Below are 8199 nucleotides of genomic sequence, written 5' to 3'. Positions count from 1 at the left end.
GCTGTTCTTCATCTTGCATAATGGCCAGCCTTTGCCCATGGCGGGGCTATTGTTTGACATTTTTTTGGACGGGAGGAGTTGCGATGGCGGTGGCACTGGCTGTTGGCAGAGGAGTGGCTAGAACAAAGGCGGCCTCCTCCTCTTAAAAGGCTGGGGCACTCCCTCGCCTTCAATGTTTGGCGGGATGCCCAAGCGCCACCCACGCGCGAAAGCTGGGGCAACCACCATTAATGCGGCGCAGAAAACCGAAACAACACCGGTCACCAGTAATGGCGGCCTAGCACACACACGCCAACGCATTTCGAGCATAAATTTGGGCCACAAATGAATCGGCGTAGACATGTCGGTTAGTTTGCGTCGGACCGATGTGCTAGAGTTTCCCAATTTCCTATCTATGGAAGCTCAAACGTCCCTCCAGTCAACTCCCCTTTCCACTGTCCACTCCCCGAGCGCAACCGCCGCCATGGCCCCGAAGCGACGGTTCGCTCCCGGAGCCAACGACGAGGAGGCCAGCAGCACCCGCCGTCCTCCGCCGGCGCTGCGGGCCGGAGGAAACCGCGACGGCCTCCACATCGGAGAGGCCGCCCGCGGCGGCGCGGCATTGGCGCAATGCGAAGACCCAACATACCACTGCATGTTGTAGTATACAAGTCATTGATATGATCTTTGTGAAGGGACTTCTTCACAATTGCCATATCCCTCAGAGTGGTACAACAGAAACATTCCAGGTCATAACACTCCATATAATTATTACAAACATTGTCTTAACAAGTTGGCATTCTCACAGGTCCTATGAGAACACCCTAAGATACTACTTAAGTACGATTACAACTCACAACCTGTTATCACCGGATTTTAACCGGATCAAGAGATGGGCCGTGATTGAGATGGGCTTAGAGGATATGCACGTAAAATATTTCTGAATCGGCCTCGTACGAGAGTTTGGGCTAGATTGCCCGTGTATTTGTACATTATGGTAGATTTTGTTAGAATTAAGAGATAGAGTTTAGCTCGTACACAGTTAGGTTTATTCCCAAGATAGAAAGTCCACGGAATATAAATATGTACCTAGGGTTATTGAGAAAGGAGTACGATCACGTTCACAACAAACACCATCCAGGCGCATCGCCACCCCCTTGTTTCGAGGGTTTCTTCCGGGTAAGCGTCATGCTGCCTAGATCGCATCTTGCGATCTAGGCAGTATCTGTTTATTCGTTGTTTTGTGTTGCTCGTACTGAAGCCTTGTTGATGGCGAGCAACACCGTTATCATAGATGTTTTAGGGCTAGCATCGATTTTCTTCTGATATGCTTGCTTAGCTAGGCTACCCCTACATATCTAGCTGCCGTTGCACCTATCTTCGGTGCAAAGACAGCAACTTGCTTAGTCTTTATTTAGTAGATCTGATCTGTTATGGTTGTTCCTTGCTCTCCAAGGATTAGTTTGATATCCGCATGATTAGGTCTTGCAAACGGGTTGAATGATCCAGTAATGCGTAAGGTACGGTTTGCTGATCCTAGAGGAGTTGTTCCGGGAATCGACTTTATGTTGGTTTTTAGGCCTTTTCCAGGACTAGTTTTCTGTTATCTTTCGTATCTGTCAGGCTCAACTACGCGTAGGATGTTCCGATTATGCGGTGAAAACCCTAGACCATCGTAGGTCGTTTTAACTTGGTTTTGATGAAGCAGGATTCCTATGTTATCGTGGATCCAACACGAACCATGGGTCGATCGGCTCTTTGAGCCGATTCGCAGGGTAACCTGAGAGCCGATCGAGGCTCGGATTTAATGTTTACGTGTCTGCCATGCAGGAAATTAATCGAAGCAATCCATCACCTTCCTGACCAGGTATAGGTCAGGTGGCACGCCCTCGCAACAGCCAGGACGTGTGCCGGAGTTTTGCGGGCCGTTGCCCGAGGGACCAGGGCCCACCAGCAGTTCTGGGAGCCTCCCGGCTCTTCGTGTTGCTCGTCGCTGCCCGCCGGTGGGTTTTGGCAGGCAACACATTCTGGCACGCCCGGTGGGACATTCTACAGCAAACGCGTCAACATCTGCAGCTGAGATGGCGGAGACACCAATCACGTATGAAGAACTGCCTGAGGAGCACAGGAAGAAATATGATGAGATTAAAGCTGTCTTCGAATCCGATCTCATCGGCTCTTTCGAGAGGACCCGTACACATGGCATTAGGTGGAAAGGGTTCTCACCCGAAGGCGCTCTCGACGAGGTAGATCTATCTATCCCTTCAGAAGAACGTACCAGAGCTCTGCGCCAGGAAATTAATTACATGGTGGCTCATTCTCTACACCGTCATTCTGAGATCCTGGTAAACGCTTTCGAGCGCGTTGCGGTTCGCGTGGTTCAGGAAATCATGAAGCATCAGTACTCTCCGTCAGGGCCTGCCCTAGGAACGCACCAGGGAGAGATACCATTCCAAACCAGGCCGCAGCTGCCATTCGCACTTGCAGCTCCAGAGCCGCCGGGTTCACCGGCATACGCCGTCTACAAGATTGGAGGCGATCCTGGCGATTACCAGTTCCTGCAAGAGCCGCCTAAAGAAATCCCACATGGATACGTGTGCACATACGTGCCGGACTGCAATAACTTGGCGCGCACGAACCAGATTGCGCCAGGAGGAATTTCTGGAGCGGACGCTGAAAAACAGGCGTGGCTAGCTAAATATGCCACCGGAACAAGTCATGAAAGCTCAGCCCCTGCAGCTAATACCGTGGAACAAATCAGTACAATCTTGAGAGACCAGTTTGGCATCCTGCCGAAGAGGAGAACAATCGGCTATTCCAAGCCGTACCCCAACGAATACGATTTGATTCCACTGCCACCCAAGTATCGGCTCCCTGAGTTCTCAAAGTTCAATGGCTCAGAAGGGTCTAGCTCAATTGAGCATGTGAGCCGATATTTGGCACAGTTGGGCATGATTTCAGCATCAGACCCGTTACGTGTAAGGTTTTTTGCGCAATCTCTCACAGGATCAGCTTTTGGGTGGTACACCTCATTGCCGCCAGATTCAGTCCGGACGTGGAAGCAGCTGGAAGAGCAGTTTCATGTTCAATACCACTCAGAAGGTATCGAGGCTGGCATTGCCGATCTGGCGCAGGTGCGGCAGAAGCGTGGAGAAACGGTATCTGAATATATCCAGCGTTTCAGGACTGTCAAGAACCGATGTTATTCGGCTCGTTTAACTGAGAAAGAAGCAGTCGAGCTGGCAGTGTTGGGCCTCACAGCGCCGATCAAGGATTTGGCGTTCCAAGTGGAATACAATTCACTGGCGCACATGTCTCAGAAATTAACATTGTATGAGCAGCGCCACCCAGAATTGTACCAAGACAAGTTCAAGCGCCCGATAGGCCTGGTCGAGACAGAAGAAGTTGAGGACTCTGCAGAAGACCAAGAAGTGGCCGTGGCTGAGTGGGCTCGGGGGGCAAATCCCGTGTCCTGCAAATGGGTGAAACAACAAGGGCCTGCAAAAGGGTTTGACTTTGATACAAGCAAAGCTGAGCAAATATTTGATTTATTGCTTAAGGAAAAACAGCTGAAGTGACCCGAAGGCCATAAAATCCCCACGGCACAAGAGATGAACGGGAGACCATACTGCAAGTGGCATCACTCGTTCACCCATATCACCAATGACTGCAAAGAGTTGCGTCGGCAGATCCAAACGGCGATAGAACAAGGCCGTTTGATCTTTGGTCAGTTTGCTATGAAGGTGGACACGCAGCCGTTTCCTGGCGTCAATATGGTGGAGCACAATCGCCCCACGAGGCGTCAGCTAGATCTTTCATTCGGTGTTAACATGGCAGGGCCTGTATACCACCATAGCAGGGATAAAGAAGAAAGCGGTCACCCCCGTGGCAAGGAAAAGGAGGAGGCCGGTTCACGCGACCGGCCCCGATATGATGACAAACGGTACATCACTGAGGAACAGGTGAGAAACGTGCGGTATCAACGGCCGCTCTCCGAGCATCTCCTTAACAAATATGAGCGTCAGTACGACCAACGCCGGCGGTACGACGTAGATGATGAAAGACATCGTCGGTCCGATGAAAACAACGGAAGACATCGTCGGTATGATAGAGACAACGAAGGATATGAACACCGCGCTAAGGGGAAGTCAAGAGAGCAGGAAGACATGGACAGACACTGGGATTGTCCTTTCTTTAAGCTCTGCTGGGATTCAGGTATGAGCCGATTGCCTACAATCGACAACTGCCCGGAATGTAGACGGCAGAAGGAGGACACAGGTGAGGTGTCAGTGTTCAAGCGTCTAGGGCCTCTCCCATCTCAGAACAGACGAGCTGAGTCACCTCGAGTGGAAGATTTCGAGGAGTCAGAAGATAAAGAAGAAGATAGATACCACCGGCCAAGGTGGTGCCCTGATGGACTCAGTCACTCCCAAAAGCGTAGGGTTCAGCGGCTACGGAGCTTGGAGGAAGCCGAGGCGCAATACCTGCACACGTTGAGGAAAGCGCGGCCCGATCTGGCCGTCAAAATTCAGCAAACTTTGGACGCGGAAGCTCGTCCACAGAAGAAAGAATGGCGCCCCAAACAAATAAAAACCGATGCGAAGGCATCGGCTAGCACAAATATGGTGTTCATTCTTCCGTCAGAGTTTTGTGCTCCGAGAACCGAAGAAGCGCCGGTGGCACAGTTTGACTGCGGCCCACGGCCAGTTATCTTTGAAAAGCCACGAGAGAAGAGCTACAAACATATGAAGGCCCTGTACCTGAGAGGTTATATCAACGGGCATCATGTCAGCAAGATGTTGGTTGACACGGGAGCGGCAGTCAATATAATGCCATACTCCATGCTACGACGTTTGGGACGCTCTAGCGCAGATCTGATCAAAACCAACGTCACACTAACCGACTTCAACGGCCAAGCATCAGAAACGCAAGGCGTTCTGAACGTGGATCTAACCGTGGGCCGAAAAACCATCCCTACATCATTCTTCATCGTCGACAGCAAAAGCACCTACGCTGTCCTGCTAGGGAGGGATTGGATTCACGCCAACTGCTGCATTCCATTTACAATGCACCAATGTCTGATACAGTGGGATGGAGATGAAGTGGAGGTCGTTCATGCAGATGACTCGATCGAGATCTCGATAGCTGGCATGAATATTTGGGACGCAAATGACCAAGAGCCGATCTCTGGGGTCAGTTTGGACGGCTGTGAGCGCATCGAGGCTACAAAAAACGGGGTGAGGCTGGTCTTATCCACCGGCCTGACAGAGTAGCAAGAGCAAAGTCAATGGACGTACGTGGCAAGGCCGATCCCTGTGATCGGCCCCAAAAAATAAAAAGCCATGATCTCACCTCAAACATGTCACGTAGTCGTAGTAGGGAGACTCCCTCCCGTGGTAGAGCACAAATAAATTGTAAACCTTTATTGAGCAATGCAATCAAAAAGGGGGCCGATTCCAGCAATCGGCCCAAATTATCCTTATCATACGTTTTGCCCGTGTTCAGCATTGATCTAGCAGGCGACGGAAAGCTAGGATATGGGTTTACATCGGCTGATGAGCTAGAAGAGATTGACATTGGTCCTGGGGATAAGCCACGACCAACATTTATCAGCAAAAAGTTAGATCCGCATCTGAGGGGCCTGATGATAGCTTTGCTGAAAGAGTACCCAGATTGCTTTGCCTGGGATTACACTGAGATGCCCGGCTTAGACAGGAGCATCATCGAGCATCGGCTCCCTCTTAAGAAAGGATTTCGGCCGTTCCAGCAGCGAGCACGATAGATGAAGGCCGAAATTTTAGAAGAAGTCAAGAAAGAGATCGAGAAAATGCTGACCGCCGGGTTCATCAGGCCATGCAGGTATGCTGAGTGGATTTCTAGTATTGTACCTGTGGAGAAAAAGGACGGCCGATGGCGCGTCGCCATAGATTTTCGGGATCTCAATAGAGCTACTCCTAAGGATGAGTATCCAATGCCGGTAGCAGAGACATTGATCAATGCAGCTGCTGGGCATAAGGTCCTAAGTTTCATGGATGGCAACGCCGGTTACAACCAAATTTTTATGGCTCCGGAAGATATACACAAGACGGCATTCAGAGTACCAGGTTCAGTGGGCTTGTTTGAATACGTAGTCATGACATTTGGACTGAAAAATGTCGGCGCAACATACCAAAGAGCCATGAATTACATCTTTCATGATCTGATCGGCAAGTTGGTGGAGATCTACATTGATGACGTGGTAGTCAAGTCTGTTTCAGTAGAAGGACACTTGGAGGATCTGCGACACATCCTGGACCGAACTAGAAAATTCGGGCTAAGAATGAATCCAAAGAAGTGTGGTTTTGGTGTAACGGCCGGTCAATTCTTAGGTTTCTTGGTTCATGAACGCGGAATTGAGATCGGCCTGAAAAGTCAGGAGGCAGTGCGAACAATGAAGCCACCTACCACGAAGAAGGAACTCCAGTGTCTCATCGGCAAAATCAACTTCGTCAGAAGGTTCATCTCCAATCTGTCAGGGCGAATCGAGCCGTTCATGGGACTGGTAAAAATCAAATCTGATGAGGAATTTCGCTGGGGGGCAGAGCAACAGCGAGCGTTTGATGAGATTAAAGAGTATCTGACGAAGCCACCTGTGTTGGTTCCGCCCCAGCAAGACAGACCATTCTATATTTACTTGTCAGTGGCTGACACTTCCATCGCCTCAGTGGTGGTGCAACTTTATGATGGTCTGGAGAGAGTAGCTTTCTACCTCAGCAGGAGGATGTTGGATGCAGAAACTAGGTACCCCGAGATCGAGAAGTTGTGCCTCTGCCTATTCTTTACCTGCACCAAGCTTCGTCATATCTTGCTGTCAGCGGAAATTGTCATCATATGCAAATCAGATGTCATCAAACATATGCTGTCGGCTCCTGTATTGAAAGGCCGACTCGGTAAGTGGATGTTTGCATTATCGGAATTTGATCTCCGGTATCAGCCTGCGAAAGCAGTCAAGGGACAAGCGTTGGCCGATCTTATTGCTGAATGAATTAACACTGATATAGCAGCACTATCTGTACGTGCATGGGCCATGTTTTTCGATGGATCGGCTTGTGATGATGGTTGCGGCATCGGAATTCTACTCGTGTCGCCCCGGGGGGCAACATATTCCTTCTCCATCAGGCTACCCACCCCTTGCACCAACAATGTCGCTGAGTATGAGGCAATACGCAAGGGAATGGAGTTGCTTTTGGAAGCCGGGGCAGAAGCAGTGGAACTTTTTGGAGACCCAAAATTGGTGATTTCCCAGCTCACGGAAGAATACAAATGCGAGAGCGAGTCGCTCTTCCCATTATGGATGCAATGTCGTGAGCTGATGGCACAATTTAGGTACATAAACTTCAGTTGGATCCCGAGGTCGCAAAATACCGAAGCCAACGATCTTGCACATCTGGCATCAGGCTATAAGGACGTAGCAGGTGGAGCCGAGGTTCAGGTACAGTTCCTGGATCCGGATGACTGGAGAGCCGATATCTTCAATTACTTGAAAGATCCGGCTCGGGGGGCACCTAAATGGATAAGGTACAAGGCCATGAAGTATGTCCTTATAGGAGATGACATGTTCTACAGGACTTTGGAAGGGTTACTTCTCAAATGTCTGGGACCAGCCGAGTCAAATCGGCTCTTACACGAAGTACACGAAGGAGCCTGTGGAACTCACCAATCGGCTCATAAGATGAAATGGTTGATCATGCGATCGGGGTTTTATTGGCCCACCATGCTTGAGGATTGCTTTAAGTACTATAAAGGGTGTCAAGCGTGTCAGATGTTTGGGAAAATTCAAACGGTACCCGCATCAGCAATGAACCCCATCATCAAGCCTTGGCCATTTCGAGGCTGGGGCATGGATATGATCTGCAAAATCAATCCTCCATCAAGCAAAGGCCACGTGTGGATTTTGGCCATCACAGATTACTTCACTAAATGGGTGGAGGCCGTCCCTATGAAGTCAGTAAAATCGGAAGATGTTATCAATTTTGTGAAAGAACATGTCATTCATAGATTCGGGATTCCCTAGACTATCACGACCGATGGAGGTTCGGTCTTCATCTCTAAAGAGTTTAGAAAGTTCTGCGAGGACATGGGAATCAAGTTGATCCGATCGTCTCCGTACTATGCTCAAGCAAATGGGCAGGTTGAAGCGTCCAATCAGAGCCTTATCAAGCTGATTAAGAGGAAAGTCGA

The sequence above is a fragment of the Lolium perenne genome, chromosome 7 (genome assembly GCF_019359855.2).
Source record: "Lolium perenne isolate Kyuss_39 chromosome 7, Kyuss_2.0, whole genome shotgun sequence".
NCBI classification, from domain to species: Eukaryota; Viridiplantae; Streptophyta; class Magnoliopsida; order Poales; family Poaceae; genus Lolium; species Lolium perenne.
The sequence above is the reverse complement of the archived record's forward strand: the minus strand, read 5'-3'. Positions refer to the sequence as shown.